Source organism: Thunnus thynnus, chromosome 2, assembly GCF_963924715.1.
Source record: "Thunnus thynnus chromosome 2, fThuThy2.1, whole genome shotgun sequence".
NCBI lineage: Eukaryota > Metazoa > Chordata > Actinopteri > Scombriformes > Scombridae > Thunnus > Thunnus thynnus.
Window position 1 is genome coordinate 40000633 of NC_089518.1, and position 21194 is coordinate 40021826.

Here is a 21194-nt window from a genome sequence, read left to right on the forward strand (position 1 = left end):
ACTCTGCTGGCATGTCCTTTCTTCCCGCGCATCATTTCTTTCAACCTCCTCCTCCAGTCTTAACTTCTGCATAAAGTTGAATTTTTCTCAACTTCCCTTTGAGCAGCAGTGGCAGTTTTTGAGAGTCCACGTCATACTGAAAGGCGTCCTGTTGTGTCTCCAGTGTTGGAGTCTGCATGTGTGAACGGGCTGTTAGACTGTCAGCTATGATTCAATCCTTCCGAAAAGGCTCCTCAACTATTCACACCTTCAGTCCCGTGACTCTGACCGCTCTCACTACCGCCACGTTACCCGACGTCAATGCGTTTCACAGATTGTCCATACAACGCCGCGGCTGTATGGATTGTATGTATTGAAACCCCATTAACAGACGAGGTGGCCGAGTGGTTAAGGCGATGGACTGCTAATCCATTGTGCTCTGCACGCGTGGGTTCGAATCCCATCCTCGTCGAGTCAGCTTGACTTTAGTCCGCTGCGTTTACATGTCGTGGAGCTAACCGGCTCCATGAGACTAAGGCCTCCATGCGGCAGAATTGAAGGCAGTGAATTCAACTCATCTAATCACAGGGTCCGGTCAAGGAGGGGAAATAAATCCGCACACCAGCGACCAATCGCAAGCGCAAGCGCTCCCTATGATACTTGGGTGGGGGCAACAGAGAGTCCAAAACGGAGGCAGCTATCCTAGCCTGTTGGATGCCTTGCACCGCTGGCGTTTCAAATCAAAGCTGCTGCACAACAGAGAGCTGCTTTGCACTCAGTTATGAGAGGAGGCCACGATACTGCTACCTCTTTGAATGAGCCGTGTATAAATGTCAAGACGAGGAAACGGAACAGCGGAGAGAAAACAGAGAGAAACTCTGGGAGCTGCTGTGAATGACTAGCGGTGGCCCAGCCGGCTAGCGAGTTAGCGCTTAGCTGGCCAGCTACAGCAGCTCACCAACCAGCCCCGTGAATGTCATTACGCCACCAAGTTTTCGGCCCCACCTAACAGCCCCTGCAGCCAGGCCTCTCTGCGATGGACAGTGGGGTCTCCCGGGACCTCTTTCCTTCTCCCGCTCTCTCTCCCTCTTCCACTCGGGACTTTGTGTCCTTTGGGTCCTATGGATGCCTCATCCAGACCTTTCTGATTACGACTGTCTTACCCACGTTCAGATGCAAAACCGCTTCTCCACGTTAGCTAGACTTTCCCTACGTAAGTAGAAGAAATGCCTAAAAGCCTTTTGGAGAATGCGGGCGTCGATCCCGCTACCTCTCACATGCGAAGCGAGCGCTCTACCATTTGAGCTAATTCCCCTACCAAGAAAGGGAAGCTATCTAGTTCCGTGCTGCACTTCCCTTCCTTCCTCCCCTGTGGAGGATTCGTGATACTGGAGGGGGAAAAAAACCTATCTTTATTTGGTGTCTCCACTTAGGAAAGACACCCATGAAACCCTCCAGACCTTCCAGGTCTGTGTGAAGACCTCCCAATCAATTGCGCTCTTCACGCCTCTGATCCAACGCCATCCTCGTCAGCTCATGTTCAATTCAATCTTCTGTCTTTACACGACTACAAGTTAACAAGAAAAGCCACATTTCACCACTGCAGGGGGGAGTGATCAAAAGTGAAGAGAGTGCTTTTCAGACGACAGGGGAATTAGCTCAAATGGTAGAGCGCTCGCTTAGCATGCGAGAGGTAGCGGGATCGACGCCCGCATTCTCCACAAGCCTTTCACGCTGTCTCCGCGTAATGGTGCCTGGGACTTTCTCGTGCACTACAGCAAACAACCCCATCTGTGCGGTTAATTCAGAGGTGAGATAGAGAGAGTCCTCTTACATGTAAGGTCAGCACTCTGCTGGCATGTCTTTTCTTCCCGCGCATCATTTCTTTCAACCTCCTCCTCCAGTCTTAACTTCTGCATAAAGTTGAATTTTTCTCAACTTCCCTTTGAGCAGCAGTGGCAGTTTTTGAGAGTCCACGTCATACTGAAAGGCGTCCTGTTGTGTCTCCAGTGTTGGAGTCTGCATGTGGGAACGGGCTGTTAGACTGTCAGCTATGATTCAATCCTTCCCAAAAGGCTCCTCAACTATTCACACCTTCAGTCCCGTGACTCTGACCGCTCTCACTACCGCCACGTTACCCGACGTCAATGCGTTTCACAGATTGTCCATACAACGCCGCGGCTGTATGGATTGTATGTATTGAAACCCCATTAACAGACGAGGTGGCCGAGTGGTTAAGGCGATGGACTGCTAATCCATTGTGCTCTGCACGCGTGGGTTCGAATCCCATCCTCGTCGAGTCAGCTTGACTTTAGTCCGCTGCGTTTACATGTCGTGGAGCTAACCGGCTCCATGAGACTAAGGCCTCCATGCGGCAGAATTGAAGGCAGTGAATTCAACTCATCTAATCACAGGGTCCGGTCAAGGAGGGGAAATAAATCCGCACACCAGCGACCAATCGCAAGCGCAAGCGCTCCCTATGATACTTGGGTGGGGGCAACAGAGAGTCCAAAACGGAGGCAGCTATCCTAGCCTGTTGGATGCCTTGCACCGCTGGCGTTTCAAATCAAAGCTGCTGCACAACAGAGAGCTGCTTTGCACTCAGTTATGAGAGGAGGCCACGATACTGCTACCTCTTTGAATGAGCCGTGTATAAATGTCAAGACGAGGAAACGGAACAGCGGAGAGAAAACAGAGAGAAACTCTGGGAGCTGCTGTGAATGACTAGCGGTGGCCCAGCCGGCTAGCGAGTTAGCGCTTAGCTGGCCAGCTACAGCAGCTCACCAACCAGCCCCGTGAATGTCATTACGCCACCAAGTTTTCGGCCCCACCTAACAGCCCCTGCAGCCAGGCCTCTCTGCGATGGACAGTGGGGTCTCCCGGGACCTCTTTCCTTCTCCCGCTCTCTCTCCCTCTTCCACTCGGGACTTTGTGTCCTTTGGGTCCTATGGATGCCTCATCCAGACCTTTCTGATTACGACTGTCTTACCCACGTTCAGATGCAAAACCGCTTCTCCACGTTAGCTAGACTTTCCCTACGTAAGTAGAAGAAATGCCTAAAAGCCTTTTGGAGAATGCGGGCGTCGATCCCGCTACCTCTCACATGCGAAGCGAGCGCTCTACCATTTGAGCTAATTCCCCTACCAAGAAAGGGAAGCTATCTAGTTCCGTGCTGCACTTCCCTTCCTTCCTCCCCTGTGGAGGATTCGTGATACTGGAGGGGGAAAAAAACCTATCTTTATTTGGTGTCTCCACTTAGGAAAGACACCCATGAAACCCTCCAGACCTTCCAGGTCTGTGTGAAGACCTCCCAATCAATTGCGCTCTTCACGCCTCTGATCCAACGCCATCCTCGTCAGCTCATGTTCAATTCAATCTTCTGTCTTTACACGACTACAAGTTAACAAGAAAAGCCACATTTCACCACTGCAGGGGGGAGTGATCAAAAGTGAAGAGAGTGCTTTTCAGACGACAGGGGAATTAGCTCAAATGGTAGAGCGCTCGCTTAGCATGCGAGAGGTAGCGGGATCGACGCCCGCATTCTCCACAAGCCTTTCCCGCTGTCTCCGCGTAATGGTGCCTGGGACTTTCTCGTGCACTACAGCAAACAACCCCATCTGTGCGGTTAATTCAGAGGTGAGATAGAGAGAGTCCTCTTACATGTAAGGTCAGCACTCTGCTGGCATGTCTTTTCTTCCCGCGCATCATTTCTTTCAACCTCCTCCTCCAGTCTTAACTTCTGCATAAAGTTGAATTTTTCTCAACTTCCCTTTGAGCAGCAGTGGCAGTTTTTGAGAGTCCACGTCATACTGAAAGGCGTCCTGTTGTGTCTCCAGTGTTGGAGTCTGCATGTGGGAACGGGCTGTTAGACTGTCAGCTATGATTCAATCCTTCCCAAAAGGCTCCTCAACTATTCACACCTTCAGTCCCGTGACTCTGACCGCTCTCACTACCGCCACGTTAGCCGACGTCAATGCGTTTCACAGATTGTCCATACAACGCCGCGGCTGTATGGATTGTATGTATTGAAACCCCATTAACAGACGAGGTGGCCGAGTGGTTAAGGCGATGGACTGCTAATCCATTGTGCTCTGCACGCGTGGGTTCGAATCCCATCCTCGTCGAGTCAGCTTGACTTTAGTCCGCTGCGTTTACATGTCGTGGAGCTAACCGGCTCCATGAGACTAAGGCCTCCATGCGGCAGAATTGAAGGCAGTGAATTCAACTCATCTAATCACAGGGTCCGGTCAAGGAGGGGAAATAAATCCGCACACCAGCGACCAATCGCAAGCGCAAGCGCTCCCTATGATACTTGGGTGGGGGCAACAGAGAGTCCAAAACGGAGGCAGCTATCCTAGCCTGTTGGATGCCTTGCACCGCTGGCGTTTCAAATCAAAGCTGCTGCACAACAGAGAGCTGCTTTGCACTCAGTTATGAGAGGAGGCCACGATACTGCTACCTCTTTGAATGAGCCGTGTATAAATGTCAAGACGAGGAAACGGAACAGCGGAGAGAAAACAGAGAGAAACTCTGGGAGCTGCTGTGAATGACTAGCGGTGGCCCAGCCGGCTAGCGAGTTAGCGCTTAGCTGGCCAGCTACAGCAGCTCACCAACCAGCCCCGTGAATGTCATTACGCCACCAAGTTTTCGGCCCCACCTAACAGCCCCTGCAGCCAGGCCTCTCTGCGATGGACAGTGGGGTCTCCCGGGACCTCTTTCCTTCTCCCGCTCTCTCTCCCTCTTCCACTCGGGACTTTGTGTCCTTTGGGTCCTATGGATGCCTCATCCAGACCTTTCTGTCTTACCCACGTTCAGATGCAAAACCGCTTCTCCACGTTAGCTAGACTTTCCCTACGTAAGTAGAAGAAATGCCTAAAAGCCTTTTGGAGAATGCGGGCGACGATCCCGCTACCTCTCACATGCGAAGCGAGCGCTCTACCATTTGAGCTAATTCCCCTACCAAGAAAGGGAAGCTATCTAGTTCCGTGCTGCACTTCCCTTCCTTCCTCCCCTGTGGAGGATTCGTGATACTGGAGGGGGAAAAAAACCTATCTTTATTTGGTGTCTCCACTTAGGAAAGACACCCATGAAACCCTCCAGACCTTCCAGGTCTGTGTGAAGACCTCCCAATCAATTGCGCTCTTCACGCCTCTGATCCAACGCCATCCTCGTCAGCTCATGTTCAATTCAATCTTCTGTCTTTACACGACTACAAGTTAACAAGAAAAGCCACATTTCACGACTGCAGGGGGGAGTGATCAAAAGTGAAGAGAGTGCTTTTCAGACGACAGGGGAATTAGCTCAAATGGTAGAGTGCTCGCTTAGCATGCGAGAGGTAGCGGGATCGACGCCCGCATTCTCCACAAGCCTTTCCCGCTGTCTCCGCGTAATGGTGCCTGGGACTTTCTCGTGCACTACAGCAAACAACCCCATCTGTGCGGTTAATTCAGAGGTGAGATAGAGAGAGTCCTCTTACATGTAAGGTCAGCACTCTGCTGGCATGTCTTTTCTTCCCGCGCATCATTTCTTTCAACCTCCTCCTCCAGTCTTAACTTCTGCATAAAGTTGAATTTTTCTCAACTTCCCTTTGAGCAGCAGTGGCAGTTTTTGAGAGTCCACGTCATACTGAAAGGCGTCCTGTTGTGTCTCCAGTGTTGGAGTCTGCATGTGTGAACGGGCTGTTAGACTGTCAGCTATGATTCAATCCTTCCCAAAAGGCTCCTCAACTATTCACACCTTCAGTCCCGTGACTCTGACCGCTCTCACTACCGCCACGTTACCCGACGTCAATGCGTTTCACAGATTGTCCATACAACGCCGCGGCTGTATGGATTGTATGTATTGAAACCCTGTCAACAGAGGAGGTGGCTGAGTGGTTAAGGCGATGGACTGCTAATCCATTGTGCTCTGCACGCGTGGGTTCGAATCCCATCCTCGTCGAGTCAGCTTGACTTTAGTCCGCTGCGTTTACATGTCGTGGAGCTAACCGGCTCCATGACTAAGGCCTCCATGCGGCAGCATTGAAGGCAGTGAATTCAACTCATCTAATCACAGGGTCCGGTCAAGGAGGGGAAATCAATCCGCACACCAGTGACCAATCGCAAGCCCTCTTGCAAGCGCTCTCTATGATACTTGGGTGGGGGGCGGGGGGAACAGAGAGTCCAAAACGGAGGCAGCTATCCTAGCCTGTTGGATGCCTTGCACCGCTGGCGTTTCAAATCAAAGCTGCTGCACAACAGAGAGCTGCTTTGCACTCAGTTATGAGAGGAGGCCACGATACTGCTACCTCTTTGAATGAGCCGTGTATAAATGTCAAGACGAGGAAACGGAACAGCGGAGAGAAAACAGAGAGAAACTCTGGGAGCTGCTGTGAATGACTAGCGGTGGCCCAGCCGGCTAGCGAGTTAGCGCTTAGCTGGCCAGCTACAGCAGCTCACCAACCAGCCCCGTGAATGTCATTACGCCACCAAGTTTTCGGCCCCACCTAACAGCCCCTGCAGCCAGGCCTCTCTGCGATGGACAGTCGGGTCTCCCGGGACCTCTTTCCTTCTCCCGCTCTCTCTCCCTCTTCCACTCGGGACTTTGTGTCCTTTGGGTCCTATGGATGCCTCATCCAGACCTTTCTGTCTTACCCACGTTCAGATGCAAAACCGCTTCTCCACGTTAGCTAGACTTTCCCTACGTAAGTAGAAGAAATGCCTAAAAGCCTTTTGGAGAATGCGGGCGACGATCCCGCTACCTCTCACATGCGAAGCGAGCGCTCTACCATTTGAGCTAATTCCCCTACCAAGAAAGGGAAGCTATCTAGTTCCGTGCTGCACTTCCCTTCCTTCCTCCCCTGTGGAGGATTCGTGATACTGGAGGGGGAAAAAAACCTATCTTTATTTGGTGTCTCCACTTAGGAAAGACACCCATGAAACCCTCCAGACCTTCCAGGTCTGTGTGAAGACCTCCCAATCAATTGCGCTCTTCACGCCTCTGATCCAACGCCATCCTCGTCAGCTCATGTTCAATTCAATCTTCTGTCTTTACACGACTACAAGTTAACAAGAAAAGCCACATTTCACCACTGCAGGGGGGAGTGATCAAAAGTGAAGAGAGTGCTTTTCAGACGACAGGGGAATTAGCTCAAATGGTAGAGTGCTCGCTTAGCATGCGAGAGGTAGCGGGATCGACGCCCGCATTCTCCACAAGCCTTTCCCGCTGTCTCCGCGTAATGGTGCCTGGGACTTTCTCGTGCACTACAGCAAACAACCCCATCTGTGCGGTTAATTCAGAGGTGAGATAGAGAGAGTCCTCTTACATGTAAGGTCAGCACTCTGCTGGCATGTCTTTTCTTCCCGCGCATCATTTCTTTCAACCTCCTCCTCCAGTCTTAACTTCTGCATAAAGTTGAATTTTTCTCAACTTCCCTTTGAGCAGCAGTGGCAGTTTTTGAGAGTCCACGTCATACTGAAAGGCGTCCTGTTGTGTCTCCAGTGTTGGAGTCTGCATGTGTGAACGGGCTGTCAGCTATGATTCAATCCTTCCGAAAAGGCTCCTCAACTATTCACACCTTCAGTCCCGTGACTCTGACCACTCTCACTACCGCCACGTTACCCGACGTCAATGCGTTTCACAGATTGTCCATACAACGCCGCGGCTGTATGGATTGTATGTATTGAAACCCTGTCAACAGAGGAGGTGGCTGAGTGGTTAAGGCGATGGACTGCTAATCCATTGTGCTCTGCACGCGTGGGTTCGAATCCCATCCTCGTCGAGTCAGCTTGACTTTAGTCTGCTGCGTTTACATGTCGTGGAGCTAACCGGCTCCATGAGACTAAGGCCTCCATGCGGCAGCATTGAAGGCAGTGAATTCAACTCATCTAATCACAGGGTCCGGTCAAGGAGGGGAAATCAATCCGCACACCAGCGACCAATCGCAAGCCCTCTTGCAAGCGCTCTCTATGATACTTGGGTGGGGGGCGGGGGGAACAGAGAGTCCAAAACGGAGGCAGCTATCCTAGCCTGTTAGATGCCTTGCACCGCTGGCGTTTCAAATCAAAGCTGCTGCACAACAGAGAGCTGCTTTGCACTCAGTTATGAGAGGAGGCCACGATACTGCTACCTCTTTGAATGAGCCGTGTATAAATGTCAAGACGAGGAAACGGAACAGCGGAGAGAAAACAGAGAGAAACTCTGGGAGCTGCTGTGAATGACTAGCGGTGGCCCAGCCGGCTAGCGAGTTAGCGCTTAGCTGGCCAGCTACAGCAGCTCACCAACCAGCCCCGTGAATGTCATTACGCCACCAAGTTTTCGGCCCCACCTAACAGCCCCTGCAGCCAGGCCTCTCTGCGATGGACAGTGGGGTCTCCCGGGACCTCTTTCCTTCTCCCGCTCTCTCTCCCTCTTCCACTCGGGACTTTGTGTCCTTTGGGTCCTATGGATGCCTCATCCAGACCTTTCTGATTACGACTGTCTTACCCACGTTCAGATGCAAAACCGCTTCTCCACGTTAGCTAGACTTTCCCTACGTAAGTAGAAGAAATGCCTAAAAGCCTTTTGGAGAATGCGGGCGTCGATCCCGCTACCTCTCACATGCGAAGCGAGCGCTCTACCATTTGAGCTAATTCCCCTACCAAGAAAGGGAAGCTATCTAGTTCCGTGCTGCACTTCCCTTCCTTCCTCCCCTGTGGAGGATTCGTGATACTGGAGGGGGAAAAAAACCTATCTTTATTTGGTGTCTCCACTTAGGAAAGACACCCATGAAACCCTCCAGACCTTCCAGGTCTGTGTGAAGACCTCCCAATCAATTGCGCTCTTCACGCCTCTGATCCAACGCCATCCTCGTCAGCTCATGTTCAATTCAATCTTCTGTCTTTACACGACTACAAGTTAACAAGAAAAGCCACATTTCACCACTGCAGGGGGGAGTGATCAAAAGTGAAGAGAGTGCTTTTCAGACGACAGGGGAATTAGCTCAAATGGTAGAGCGCTCGCTTAGCATGCGAGAGGTAGCGGGATCGACGCCCGCATTCTCCACAAGCCTTTCCCGCTGTCTCCGCGTAATGGTGCCTGGGACTTTCTCGTGCACTACAGCAAACAACCCCATCTGTGCGGTTAATTCAGAGGTGAGATAGAGAGAGTCCTCTTACATGTAAGGTCAGCACTCTGCTGGCATGTCTTTTCTTCCCGCGCATCATTTCTTTCAACCTCCTCCTCCAGTCTTAACTTCTGCATAAAGTTGAATTTTTCTCAACTTCCCTTTGAGCAGCAGTGGCAGTTTTTGAGAGTCCACGTCATACTGAAAGGCGTCCTGTTGTGTCTCCAGTGTTGGAGTCTGCATGTGGGAACGGGCTGTTAGACTGTCAGCTATGATTCAATCCTTCCCAAAAGGCTCCTCAACTATTCACACCTTCAGTCCCGTGACTCTGACCGCTCTCACTACCGCCACGTTACCCGACGTCAATGCGTTTCACAGATTGTCCATACAACGCCGCGGCTGTATGGATTGTATGTATTGAAACCCCATTAACAGACGAGGTGGCCGAGTGGTTAAGGCGATGGACTGCTAATCCATTGTGCTCTGCACGCGTGGGTTCGAATCCCATCCTCGTCGAGTCAGCTTGACTTTAGTCTGCTGCGTTTACATGTCGTGGAGCTAACCGGCTCCATGAGACTAAGGCCTCCATGCGGCAGAATTGAAGGCAGTGAATTCAACTCATCTAATCACAGGGTCCGGTCAAGGAGGGGAAATAAATCCGCACACCAGCGACCAATCGCAAGCGCAAGCGCTCCCTATGATACTTGGGTGGGGGCAACAGAGAGTCCAAAACGGAGGCAGCTATCCTAGCCTGTTGGATGCCTTGCACCGCTGGCGTTTCAAATCAAAGCTGCTGCACAACAGAGAGCTGCTTTGCACTCAGTTATGAGAGGAGGCCACGATACTGCTACCTCTTTGAATGAGCCGTGTATAAATGTCAAGACGAGGAAACGGAACAGCGGAGAGAAAACAGAGAGAAACTCTGGGAGCTGCTGTGAATGACTAGCGGTGGCCCAGCCGGCTAGCGAGTTAGCGCTTAGCTGGCCAGCTACAGCAGCTCACCAACCAGCCCCGTGAATGTCATTACGCCACCAAGTTTTCGGCCCCACCTAACAGCCCCTGCAGCCAGGCCTCTCTGCGATGGACAGTGGGGTCTCCCGGGACCTCTTTCCTTCTCCCGCTCTCTCTCCCTCTTCCACTCGGGACTTTGTGTCCTTTGGGTCCTATGGATGCCTCATCCAGACCTTTCTGTCTTACCCACGTTCAGATGCAAAACCGCTTCTCCACGTTAGCTAGACTTTCCCTACGTAAGTAGAAGAAATGCCTAAAAGCCTTTTGGAGAATGCGGGCGACGATCCCGCTACCTCTCACATGCGAAGCGAGCGCTCTACCATTTGAGCTAATTCCCCTACCAAGAAAGGGAAGCTATCTAGTTCCGTGCTGCACTTCCCTTCCTTCCTCCCCTGTGGAGGATTCGTGATACTGGAGGGGGAAAAAAACCTATCTTTATTTGGTGTCTCCACTTAGGAAAGACACCCATGAAACCCTCCAGACCTTCCAGGTCTGTGTGAAGACCTCCCAATCAATTGCGCTCTTCACGCCTCTGATCCAACGCCATCCTCGTCAGCTCATGTTCAATTCAATCTTCTGTCTTTACACGACTACAAGTTAACAAGAAAAGCCACATTTCACCACTGCAGGGGGGAGTGATCAAAAGTGAAGAGAGTGCTTTTCAGACGACAGGGGAATTAGCTCAAATGGTAGAGTGCTCGCTTAGCATGCGAGAGGTAGCGGGATCGACGCCCGCATTCTCCACAAGCCTTTCCCGCTGTCTCCGCGTAATGGTGCCTGGGACTTTCTCGTGCACTACAGCAAACAACCCCATCTGTGCGGTTAATTCAGAGGTGAGATAGAGAGAGTCCTCTTACATGTAAGGTCAGCACTCTGCTGGCATGTCTTTTCTTCCCGCGCATCATTTCTTTCAACCTCCTCCTCCAGTCTTAACTTCTGCATAAAGTTGAATTTTTCTCAACTTCCCTTTGAGCAGCAGTGGCAGTTTTTGAGAGTCCACGTCATACTGAAAGGCGTCCTGTTGTGTCTCCAGTGTTGGAGTCTGCATGTGTGAACGGGCTGTCAGCTATGATTCAATCCTTCCGAAAAGGCTCCTCAACTATTCACACCTTCAGTCCCGTGACTCTGACCACTCTCACTACCGCCACGTTACCCGACGTCAATGCGTTTCACAGATTGTCCATACAACGCCGCGGCTGTATGGATTGTATGTATTGAAACCCTGTCAACAGAGGAGGTGGCTGAGTGGTTAAGGCGATGGACTGCTAATCCATTGTGCTCTGCACGCGTGGGTTCGAATCCCATCCTCGTCGAGTCAGCTTGACTTTAGTCCGCTGCGTTTACATGTCGTGGAGCTAACCGGCTCCATGACTAAGGCCTCCATGCGGCAGCATTGAAGGCAGTGAATTCAACTCATCTAATCACAGGGTCCGGTCAAGGAGGGGAAATCAATCCGCACACCAGCGACCAATCGCAAGCCCTCTTGCAAGCGCTCTCTATGATACTTGGGTGGGGGGCGGGGGGAACAGAGAGTCCAAAACGGAGGCAGCTATCCTAGCCTGTTAGATGCCTTGCACCGCTGGCGTTTCAAATCAAAGCTGCTGCACAACAGAGAGCTGCTTTGCACTCAGTTATGAGAGGAGGCCACGATACTGCTACCTCTTTGAATGAGCCGTGTATAAATGTCAAGACGAGGAAACGGAACAGCGGAGAGAAACTCTGGGACCTGCTGTGAATGACTAGCGGTGGCCCAGCCGGCTAGCGAGTTAGCGCTTAGCTGGCCCGCTACAGCAGCTCACCAACCAGCCCCGTGAATGTCACTACGCCACCAAGTTTTCGGCCCCACCTAACAGCCCCTGCAGCCAGGCCTCTCTGCGATGGACAGTGGGGTCTCCCGGGACCTCTTTCCTTCTCCTGCTCTCTCTCCCTCTTCCACTCGGGACTTTGTGTCCTTTGGGTCCTATGGATGCCTCATCCAGACCTTTCTGATTACGACTGTCTTACCCACGTTCAGATGCAAAACCGCTTCTCCACGTTAGCTAGACTTTCCCTACGTAAGTAGAAGAAATGCCTAAAAGCCTTTTGGAGAATGCGGGCGTCGATCCCGCTACCTCTCACATGCGAAGCGAGCGCTCTACCATTTGAGCTAATTCCCCTACCAAGAAAGGGAAGCTATCTAGTTCCGTGCTGCACTTCCCTTCCTTCCTCCCCTGTGGAGGATTCGTGATACTGGAGGGGGAAAAAAACCTATCTTTATTTGGTGTCTCCACTTAGGAAAGACACCCATGAAACCCTCCAGACCTTCCAGGTCTGTGTGAAGACCTCCCAATCAATTGCGCTCTTCACGCCTCTGATCCAACGCCATCCTCGTCAGCTCATGTTCAATTCAATCTTCTGTCTTTACACGACTACAAGTTAACAAGAAAAGCCACATTTCACCACTGCAGGGGGGAGTGATCAAAAGTGAAGAGAGTGCTTTTCAGACGACAGGGGAATTAGCTCAAATGGTAGAGCGCTCGCTTAGCATGCGAGAGGTAGCGGGATCGACGCCCGCATTCTCCACAAGCCTTTCCCGCTGTCTCCGCGTAATGGTGCCTGGGACTTTCTCGTGCACTACAGCAAACAACCCCATCTGTGCGGTTAATTCAGAGGTGAGATAGAGAGAGTCCTCTTACATGTAAGGTCAGCACTCTGCTGGCATGTCCTTTCTTCCCGCGCATCATTTCTTTCAACCTCCTCCTCCAGTCTTAACTTCTGCATAAAGTTGAATTTTTCTCAACTTCCCTTTGAGCAGCAGTGGCAGTTTTTGAGAGTCCACGTCATACTGAAAGGCGTCCTGTTGTGTCTCCAGTGTTGGAGTCTGCATGTGGGAACGGGCTGTTAGACTGTCAGCTATGATTCAATCCTTCCGAAAAGGCTCCTCAACTATTCACACCTTCAGTCCCGTGACTCTGACCGCTCTCACTACCGCCACGTTACCCGACGTCAATGCGTTTCACAGATTGTCCATACAACGCCGCGGCTGTATGGATTGTATGTATTGAAACCCCATTAACAGACGAGGTGGCCGAGTGGTTAAGGCGATGGACTGCTAATCCATTGTGCTCTGCACGCGTGGGTTTGAATCCCATCCTCGTCGAGTCAGCTTGACTTTAGTCTGCTGCGTTTACATGTCGTGGAGCTAACCGGCTCCATGACTAAGGCCTCCATGCGGCAGCATTGAAGGCAGTGAATTCAACTCATCTAATCACAGGGTCCGGTCAAGGAGGGGAAATCAATCCGCACACCAGCGACCAATCGCAAGCGCAAGCGCTCCCTATGATACTTGGGTGGGGGGCGGGGGCAACAGAGAGTCCAAAACGGAGGCAGCTATCCTAGCCTGTTGGATGCCTTGCACCGCTGGCGTTTCAAATCAAAGCTGCTGCACAACAGAGAGCTGCTTTGCACTCAGTTATGAGAGGAGGCCACGATACTGCTACCTCTTTGAATGAGCCGTGTATAAATGTCAAGACGAGGAAACGGAACAGCGGAGAGAAAACAGAGAGAAACTCTGGGAGCTGCTGTGAATGACTAGCGGTGGCCCAGCCGGCTAGCGAGTTAGCGCTTAGCTGGCCAGCTACAGCAGCTCACCAACCAGCCCCGTGAATGTCATTACGCCACCAAGTTTTCGGCCCCACCTAACAGCCCCTGCAGCCAGGCCTCTCTGCGATGGACAGTCGGGTCTCCCGGGACCTCTTTCCTTCTCCCGCTCTCTCTCCCTCTTCCACTCGGGACTTTGTGTCCTTTGGGTCCTATGGATGCCTCATCCAGACCTTTCTGATTACGACTGTCTTACCCACGTTCAGATGCAAAACCGCTTCTCCACGTTAGCTAGACTTTCCCTACGTAAGTAGAAGAAATGCCTAAAAGCCTTTTGGAGAATGCGGGCGTCGATCCCGCTACCTCTCACATGCGAAGCGAGCGCTCTACCATTTGAGCTAATTCCCCTACCAAGAAAGGGAAGCTATCTAGTTCCGTGCTGCACTTCCCTTCCTTCCTCCCCTGTGGAGGATTCGTGATACTGGAGGGGGAAAAAAACCTATCTTTATTTGGTGTCTCCACTTAGGAAAGACACCCATGAAACCCTCCAGACCTTCCAGGTCTGTGTGAAGACCTCCCAATCAATTGCGCTCTTCACGCCTCTGATCCAACGCCATCCTCGTCAGCTCATGTTCAATTCAATCTTCTGTCTTTACACGACTACAAGTTAACAAGAAAAGCCACATTTCACCACTGCAGGGGGGAGTGATCAAAAGTGAAGAGAGTGCTTTTCAGACGACAGGGGAATTAGCTCAAATGGTAGAGCGCTCGCTTAGCATGCGAGAGGTAGCGGGATCGACGCCCGCATTCTCCACAAGCCTTTCCCGCTGTCTCCACGTAATGGTGCCTGGGACTTTCTCGTGCACTACAGCAAACAACCCCATCTGTGCGGTTAATTCAGAGGTGAGATAGAGAGAGTCCTCTTACATGTAAGGTCAGCACTCTGCTGGCATGTCTTTTCTTCCCGCGCATCATTTCTTTCAACCTCCTCCTCCAGTCTTAACTTCTGCATAAAGTTGAATTTTTCTCAACTTCCCTTTGAGCAGCAGTGGCAGTTTTTGAGAGTCCACGTCATACTGAAAGGCGTCCTGTTGTGTCTCCAGTGTTGGAGTCTGCATGTGGGAACGGGCTGTTAGACTGTCAGCTATGATTCAATCCTTCCCAAAAGGCTCCTCAACTATTCACACCTTCAGTCCCGTGACTCTGACCGCTCTCACTACCGCCACGTTACCCGACGTCAATGCGTTTCACAGATTGTCCATACAACGCCGCGGCTGTATGGATTGTATGTATTGAAACCCCGTCAACAGAGGAGGTGGCTGAGTGGTTAAGGCGATGGACTGCTAATCCATTGTGCTCTGCACGCGTGGGTTCGAATCCCATCCTCGTCGAGTCAGCTTGACTTTAGTCTGCTGCGTTTACATGTCGTGGAGCTAACCGGCTCCATGAGACTAAGGCCTCCATGCGGCAGCATTGAAGGCAGTGAATTCAACTCATCTAATCACAGGGTCCGGTCAAGGAGGGGAAATCAATCCGCACACCAGCGACCAATCGCAAGCCCTCTTGCAAGCGCTCTCTATGATACTTGGGTGGGGGGCGGGGGGAACAGAGAGTCCAAAACGGAGGCAGCTATCCTAGCCTGTTAGATGCCTTGCACCGCTGGCGTTTCAAATCAAAGCTGCTGCACAACAGAGAGCTGCTTTGCACTCAGTTATGAGAGGAGGCCACGATACTGCTACCTCTTTGAATGAGCCGTGTATAAATGTCAAGACGAGGAAACGGAACAACGGAGAGAAACTCTGGGACCTGCTGTGAATGACTAGCGGTGGCCCAGCCGGCTAGCGAGTTAGCGCTTAGCTGGCCCGCTACAGCAGCTCACCAACCAGCCCCGTGAATGTCACTACGCCACCAAGTTTTCGGCCCCACCTAACAGCCCCTGCAGCCAGGCCTCTCTGCGATGGACAGTGGGGTCTCCCGGGACCTCTTTCCTTCTCCCGCTCTCTCTCCCTCTTCCACTCGGGACTTTGTGTCCTTTGGGTCCTATGGATGCCTCATCCAGACCTTTCTGATTACGACTGTCTTACCCACGTTCAGATGCAAAACCGCTTCTCCACGTTAGCTAGACTTTCCCTACGTAAGTAGAAGAAATGCCTAAAAGCCTTTTGGAGAATGCAGGCGTCGATCCCGCTACCTCTCACATGCGAAGCGAGCGCTCTACCATTTGAGCTAATTCCCCTACCAAGAAAGGGAAGCTATCTAGTTCCGTGCTGCACTTCCCTTCCTTCCTCCCCTGTGGAGGATTCGTGATACTGGAGGGGGAAAAAAACCTATCTTTATTTGGTGTCTCCACTTAGGAAAGACACCCATGAAACCCTCCAGACCTTCCAGGTCTGTGTGAAGACCTCCCAATCAATTGCGCTCTTCACGCCTCTGTTCCAACGCCATCCTCGTCAGCTCATGTTCAATTCAATCTTCTGTCTTTACACGACTACAAGTTAACAAGAAAAGCCACATTTCACCACTGCAGGGGGGAGTGATCAAAGTGAAGAGAGTGCTTTTCAGACGACAGGGGAATTAGCTCAAATGGTAGAGCGCTCGCTTAGCATGCGAGAGGTAGCGGGATCGACGCCCGCATTCTCCACAAGCCTTTCCCGCTGTCTCCGCGTAATGGTGCCTGGGACTTTCTCGTGCACTACAGCAAACAACCCCATCTGTGCGGTTAATTCAGAGGTGAGATAGAGAGAGGCCTCTTACATGTAAGGTCAGCACTCTGCTGGCATGTCCTTTCTTCCCGCGCATCATTTCTTTCAACCTCCTCCTCCAGTCTTAACTTCTGCATAAAGTTGAATTTTTCTCAACTTCCCTTTGAGCAGCAGTGGCAGTTTTTGAGAGTCCACGTCATACTGAAAGGCGTCCTGTTGTGTCTCCAGTGTTGGAGTCTGCATGTGTGAACGGGCTGTTAGACTGTCAGCTATGATTCAATCCTTCCCAAAAGGCTCCTCAACTATTCACACCTTCAGTCCCGTGACTCTGACCGCTCTCACTACCGCCACGTTACCCGACGTCAATGCGTTTCACAGATTGTCCATACAACGCCGCGGCTGTATGGATTGTATGTATTGAAACCCCGTCAACAGAGGAGGTGGCTGAGTGGTTAAGGCGATGGACTGCTAATCCATTGTGCTCTGCACGCGTGGGTTCGAATCCCATCCTCGTCGAGTCAGCTTGACTTTAGTCCGCTGCGTTTACATGTCGTGGAGCTAACCGGCTCCATGACTAAGGCCTCCATGCGGCAGCATTGAAGGCAGTGAATTCAACTCATCTAATCACAGGGTCCGGTCAAGGAGGGGAAATCAATCCGCACACCAGCGACCAATCGCAAGCGCAAGCGCTCCCTATGATACTTGGGTGGGGGGCGGGGGCAACAGAGAGTCCAAAACGGAGGCAGCTATCCTAGCCTGTTGGATGCCTTGCACCGCTGGCGTTTCAAATCAAAGCTGCTGCACAACAGAGAGCTGCTTTGCACTCAGTTATGAGAGGAGGCCACGATACTGCTACCTCTTTGAATGAGCCGTGTATAAATGTCAAGACGAGGAAACGGAACAGCGGAGAGAAAACAGAGAGAAACTCTGGGAGCTGCTGTGAATGACTAGCGGTGGCCCAGCCGGCTAGCGAGTTAGCGCTTAGCTGGCCAGCTACAGCAGCTCACCAACCAGCCCCGTGAATGTCATTACGCCACCAAGTTTTCGGCCCCACCTAACAGCCCCTGCAGCCAGGCCTCTCTGCGATGGACAGTGGGGTCTCCCGGGACCTCTTTCCTTCTCCCGCTCTCTCTCCCTCTTCCACTCGGGACTTTGTGTCCTTTGGGTCCTATGGATGCCTCATCCAGACCTTTCTGATTACGACTGTCTTACCCACGTTCAGATGCAAAACCGCTTCTCCACGTTAGCTAGACTTTCCCTACGTAAGTAGAAGAAATGCCTAAAAGCCTTTTGGAGAATGCGGGCGTCGATCCCGCTACCTCTCACATGCGAAGCGAGCGCTCTACCATTTGAGCTAATTCCCCTACCAAGAAAGGGAAGCTATCTAGTTCCGTGCTGCACTTCCCTTCCTTCCTCCCCTGTGGAGGATTCGTGATACTGGAGGGGGAAAAAAACCTATCTTTATTTGGTGTCTCCACTTAGGAAAGACACCCATGAAACCCTCCAGACCTTCCAGGTCTGTGTGAAGACCTCCCAATCAATTGCGCTCTTCACGCCTCTGTTCCAACGCCATCCTCGTCAGCTCATGTTCAATTCAATCTTCTGTCTTTACACGACTACAAGTTAACAAGAAAAGCCACATTTCACCACTGCAGGGGGGAGTGATCAAAAGTGAAGAGAGTGCTTTTCAGACGACAGGGGAATTAGCTCAAATGGTAGAGCGCTCGCTTAGCATGCGAGAGGTAGCGGGATCGACGCCCGCATTCTCCACAAGCCTTTCCCGCTGTCTCCGCGTAATGGTGCCTGGGACTTTCTCGTGCACTACAGCAAACAACCCCATCTGTGCGGTTAATTCAGAGGTGAGATAGAGAGAGTCCTCTTACATGTAAGGTCAGCACTCTGCTGGCATGTCTTTTCTTCCCGCGCATCATTTCTTTCAACCTCCTCCTCCAGTCTTAACTTCTGCATAAAGTTGAATTTTTCTCAACTTCCCTTTGAGCAGCAGTGGCAGTTTTTGAGAGTCCACGTCATACTGAAAGGCGTCCTGTTGTGTCTCCAGTGTTGGAGTCTGCATGTGGGAACGGGCTGTTAGACTGTCAGCTATGATTCAATCCTTCCCAAAAGGCTCCTCAACTATTCACACCTTCAGTCCCGTGACTCTGACCGCTCTCACTACCGCCACGTTACCCGACGTCAATGCGTTTCACAGATTGTCCATACAACGCCGCGGCTGTATGGATTGTATGTATTGAAACCCCGTCAACAGAGGAGGTGGCTGAGTGGTTAAGGCGATGGACTGCTAATCCATTGTGCTCTGCACGCATGGGTTCGAATCCCATCCTCGTCGAGTCAGCTTGACTTTAGTCTGCTGCGTTTACATGTCGTGGAGGTAACCGGCTCCATGAGACTAAGGCCTCCATGCGGCAGCATTGAAGGCAGTGAATTCAACTCATCTAATCACAGGGTCCGGTCAAGGAGGGGAAATCAATCCGCACACCAGCGACCAATCGCAAGCCCTCTTGCAAGCGCTCTCTATGATACTTGGGTGGGGGGAACAGAGAGTCCAAAACGGAGGCAGCTATCCTAGCCTGTTAGATGCCTTGCACCGCTGGCGTTTCGAATCAGAGCTGCTGCACAACAGAGAGCTGCTTTGCACTCAGTTATGAGAGGAGGCCACGATACTGCTACCTCTTTGAATGAGCCGTGTATAAATGTCAAGACGAGGAAACGGAACAGCGGAGAGAAACTCTGGGACCTGCTGTGAATGACTAGCGGTGGCCCAGCCGGCTAGCGAGTTAGCGCTTAGCTGGCCCGCTACAGCAGCTCACCAACCAGCCCCGTGAATGTCACTACGCCACCAAGTTTTCGGCCCCACCTAACAGCCCCTGCAGCCAGGCCTCTCTGCGATGGACAGTGGGGTCTCCCGGGACCTCTTTCCTTCTCCCGCTCTCTCTCCCTCTTCCACTCGGGACTTTGTGTCCTTTGGGTCCTATGGATGCCTCATCCAGACCTTTCTGATTACGACTGTCTTACCCACGTTCAGATGCAAAACCGCTTCTCCACGTTAGCTAGACTTTCCCTACGTAAGTAGAAGAAATGCCTAAAAGCCTTTTGGAGAATGCGGGCGTCGATCCCGCTACCTCTCACATGCGAAGCGAGCGCTCTACCATTTGAGCTAATTCCCCTACCAAGAAAGGGAAGCTATCTAGTTCCGTGCTGCACTTCTCTTCCTTCCTCCCCTGTGGAGGATTCGTGATACTGGAGGGGGAAAAAAACCTATCTTTATTTGGTGTCTCCACTTAGGAAAGACACCCATGAAACCCTCCAGACCTTCCAGGTCTGTGTGAAGACCTCCCAATCAATTGCGCTCTTCACGCCTCTGATCCAACGCCATCCTCGTCAGCTCATGTTCAATTCAATCTTCTGTCTTTACACGACTACAAGTTAACAAGAAAAGCCACATTTCACCACTGCAGGGGGGAGTGATCAAAAGTGAAGAGAGTGCTTTTCAGACGACAGGGGAATTAGCTCAAATGGTAGAGCGCTCGCTTAGCATGCGAGAGGTAGCGGGATCGACGCCCGCATTCTCCACAAGCCTTTCCCGCTGTCTCCGCGTAATGGTGCCTGGGACTTTCTCGTGCACTACAGCAAACAACCCCATCTGTGCGGTTAATTCAGAGGTGAGATAGAGAGAGTCCTCTTACATGTAAGGTCAGCACTCTGCTGGCATGTCTTTTCTTCCCGCGCATCATTTCTTTCAACCTCCTCCTCCAGTCTTAACTTCTGCATAAAGTTGAATTTTTCTCAACTTCCCTTTGAGCAGCAGTGGCAGTTTTTGAGAGTCCACGTCATACTGAAAGGCGTCCTGTTGTGTCTCCAGTGTTGGAGTCTGCATGTGTGAACGGGCTGTTAGACTGTCAGCTATGATTCAATCCTTCCGAAAAGGCTCCTCAACTATTCACACCTTCAGTCCCGTGACTCTGACCGCTCTCACTACCGCCACGTTACCCGACGTCAATGCGTTTCACAGATTGTCCATACAACGCCGCGGCTGTATGGATTGTATGTATTGAAACCCCGTCAACAGACGAGGTGGCCGAGTGGTTAAGGCGATGGACTGCTAATCCATTGTGCTCTGCACGCGTGGGTTCGAATCCCATCCTCGTCGAGTCAGCTTGACTTTAGTCCGCTGCGTTTACATGTCGTGGAGCTAACCGGCTCCATAACTAAGGCCTCCATGCGGCAGCATTGAAGGCAGTGAATTCAACTCATCTAATCACAGGGTCCGGTCAAGGAGGGGAAATCAATCCGCACACCAGCGACCAATCGCAAGCCCTCTTGCAAGCGCTCTCTATGATACTTGGGTGGGGGGCGGGGGGAACAGAGAGTCCAAAACGGAGGCAGCTATCCTAGCCTGTTAGATGCCTTGCACCGCTGGCGTTTCAAATCAAAGCTGCTGCACAACAGAGAGCTGCTTTGCACTCAGTTATGAGAGGAGGCCACGATACTGCTACCTCTTTGAATGAGCCGTGTATAAATGTCAAGACGAGGAAACGGAACAGCGGAGAGAAACTCTGGGACCTGCTGTGAATGACTAGCGGTGGCCCAGCCGGCTAGCGAGTTAGCGCTTAGCTGGCCCGCTACAGCAGCTCACCAACCAGCCCCGTGAATGTCACTACGCCACCAAGTTTTCGGCCCCACCTAACAGCCCCTGCAGCCAGGCCTCTCTGCGATGGACAGTGGGGTCTCCCGGGACCTCTTTCCTTCTCCCGCTCTCTCTCCCTCTTCCACTCGGGACTTTGTGTCCTTTGGGTCCTATGGATGCCTCATCCAGACCTTTC

The 21194-nt window shown here is 51.8% G+C and overlaps 20 non-coding genes across 20 annotated transcripts; all 20 read left to right on the forward strand.

Annotated features, from left to right (window-relative positions):
* The first annotated feature begins 369 nt into the window (after window positions 1-369).
* On the forward strand, window positions 370-451 carry trnas-gcu (transfer RNA serine (anticodon GCU)). The gene has a single exon. It is a non-coding gene; the product is annotated as a tRNA-Ser (tRNA).
* Window positions 452-1627: 1176 nt separating this feature from the next.
* On the forward strand, window positions 1628-1700 carry trnaa-agc (transfer RNA alanine (anticodon AGC)). The gene has a single exon. It is a non-coding gene; the product is annotated as a tRNA-Ala (tRNA).
* Window positions 1701-2195: 495 nt separating this feature from the next.
* trnas-gcu (transfer RNA serine (anticodon GCU)) lies at window positions 2196-2277 on the forward strand. Its single transcript has one exon. It is a non-coding gene; the product is annotated as a tRNA-Ser (tRNA).
* A 1176-nt stretch (window positions 2278-3453) lies between these two features.
* On the forward strand, window positions 3454-3526 carry trnaa-agc (transfer RNA alanine (anticodon AGC)). The gene has a single exon. It is a non-coding gene; the product is annotated as a tRNA-Ala (tRNA).
* A 495-nt stretch (window positions 3527-4021) lies between these two features.
* trnas-gcu (transfer RNA serine (anticodon GCU)) lies at window positions 4022-4103 on the forward strand. Its single transcript has one exon. It is a non-coding gene; the product is annotated as a tRNA-Ser (tRNA).
* A 1734-nt stretch (window positions 4104-5837) lies between these two features.
* trnas-gcu (transfer RNA serine (anticodon GCU)) lies at window positions 5838-5919 on the forward strand. The gene has a single exon. It is a non-coding gene; the product is annotated as a tRNA-Ser (tRNA).
* Window positions 5920-7656: 1737 nt separating this feature from the next.
* On the forward strand, window positions 7657-7738 carry trnas-gcu (transfer RNA serine (anticodon GCU)). Its single transcript has one exon. It is a non-coding gene; the product is annotated as a tRNA-Ser (tRNA).
* A 1189-nt stretch (window positions 7739-8927) lies between these two features.
* On the forward strand, window positions 8928-9000 carry trnaa-agc (transfer RNA alanine (anticodon AGC)). The gene has a single exon. It is a non-coding gene; the product is annotated as a tRNA-Ala (tRNA).
* A 495-nt stretch (window positions 9001-9495) lies between these two features.
* trnas-gcu (transfer RNA serine (anticodon GCU)) lies at window positions 9496-9577 on the forward strand. The gene has a single exon. It is a non-coding gene; the product is annotated as a tRNA-Ser (tRNA).
* Window positions 9578-11303: 1726 nt separating this feature from the next.
* On the forward strand, window positions 11304-11385 carry trnas-gcu (transfer RNA serine (anticodon GCU)). The gene has a single exon. It is a non-coding gene; the product is annotated as a tRNA-Ser (tRNA).
* A 1176-nt stretch (window positions 11386-12561) lies between these two features.
* On the forward strand, window positions 12562-12634 carry trnaa-agc (transfer RNA alanine (anticodon AGC)). Its single transcript has one exon. It is a non-coding gene; the product is annotated as a tRNA-Ala (tRNA).
* A 495-nt stretch (window positions 12635-13129) lies between these two features.
* On the forward strand, window positions 13130-13211 carry trnas-gcu (transfer RNA serine (anticodon GCU)). Its single transcript has one exon. It is a non-coding gene; the product is annotated as a tRNA-Ser (tRNA).
* A 1181-nt stretch (window positions 13212-14392) lies between these two features.
* trnaa-agc (transfer RNA alanine (anticodon AGC)) lies at window positions 14393-14465 on the forward strand. The gene has a single exon. It is a non-coding gene; the product is annotated as a tRNA-Ala (tRNA).
* Window positions 14466-14960: 495 nt separating this feature from the next.
* On the forward strand, window positions 14961-15042 carry trnas-gcu (transfer RNA serine (anticodon GCU)). The gene has a single exon. It is a non-coding gene; the product is annotated as a tRNA-Ser (tRNA).
* A 1177-nt stretch (window positions 15043-16219) lies between these two features.
* On the forward strand, window positions 16220-16292 carry trnaa-agc (transfer RNA alanine (anticodon AGC)). The gene has a single exon. It is a non-coding gene; the product is annotated as a tRNA-Ala (tRNA).
* Window positions 16293-16787: 495 nt separating this feature from the next.
* trnas-gcu (transfer RNA serine (anticodon GCU)) lies at window positions 16788-16869 on the forward strand. The gene has a single exon. It is a non-coding gene; the product is annotated as a tRNA-Ser (tRNA).
* Window positions 16870-18050: 1181 nt separating this feature from the next.
* trnaa-agc (transfer RNA alanine (anticodon AGC)) lies at window positions 18051-18123 on the forward strand. The gene has a single exon. It is a non-coding gene; the product is annotated as a tRNA-Ala (tRNA).
* A 495-nt stretch (window positions 18124-18618) lies between these two features.
* Window positions 18619-18700, forward strand: trnas-gcu (transfer RNA serine (anticodon GCU)). Its single transcript has one exon. It is a non-coding gene; the product is annotated as a tRNA-Ser (tRNA).
* A 1171-nt stretch (window positions 18701-19871) lies between these two features.
* Window positions 19872-19944, forward strand: trnaa-agc (transfer RNA alanine (anticodon AGC)). Its single transcript has one exon. It is a non-coding gene; the product is annotated as a tRNA-Ala (tRNA).
* A 495-nt stretch (window positions 19945-20439) lies between these two features.
* On the forward strand, window positions 20440-20521 carry trnas-gcu (transfer RNA serine (anticodon GCU)). Its single transcript has one exon. It is a non-coding gene; the product is annotated as a tRNA-Ser (tRNA).
* The last annotated feature ends 673 nt before the right edge of the window (window positions 20522-21194 follow it).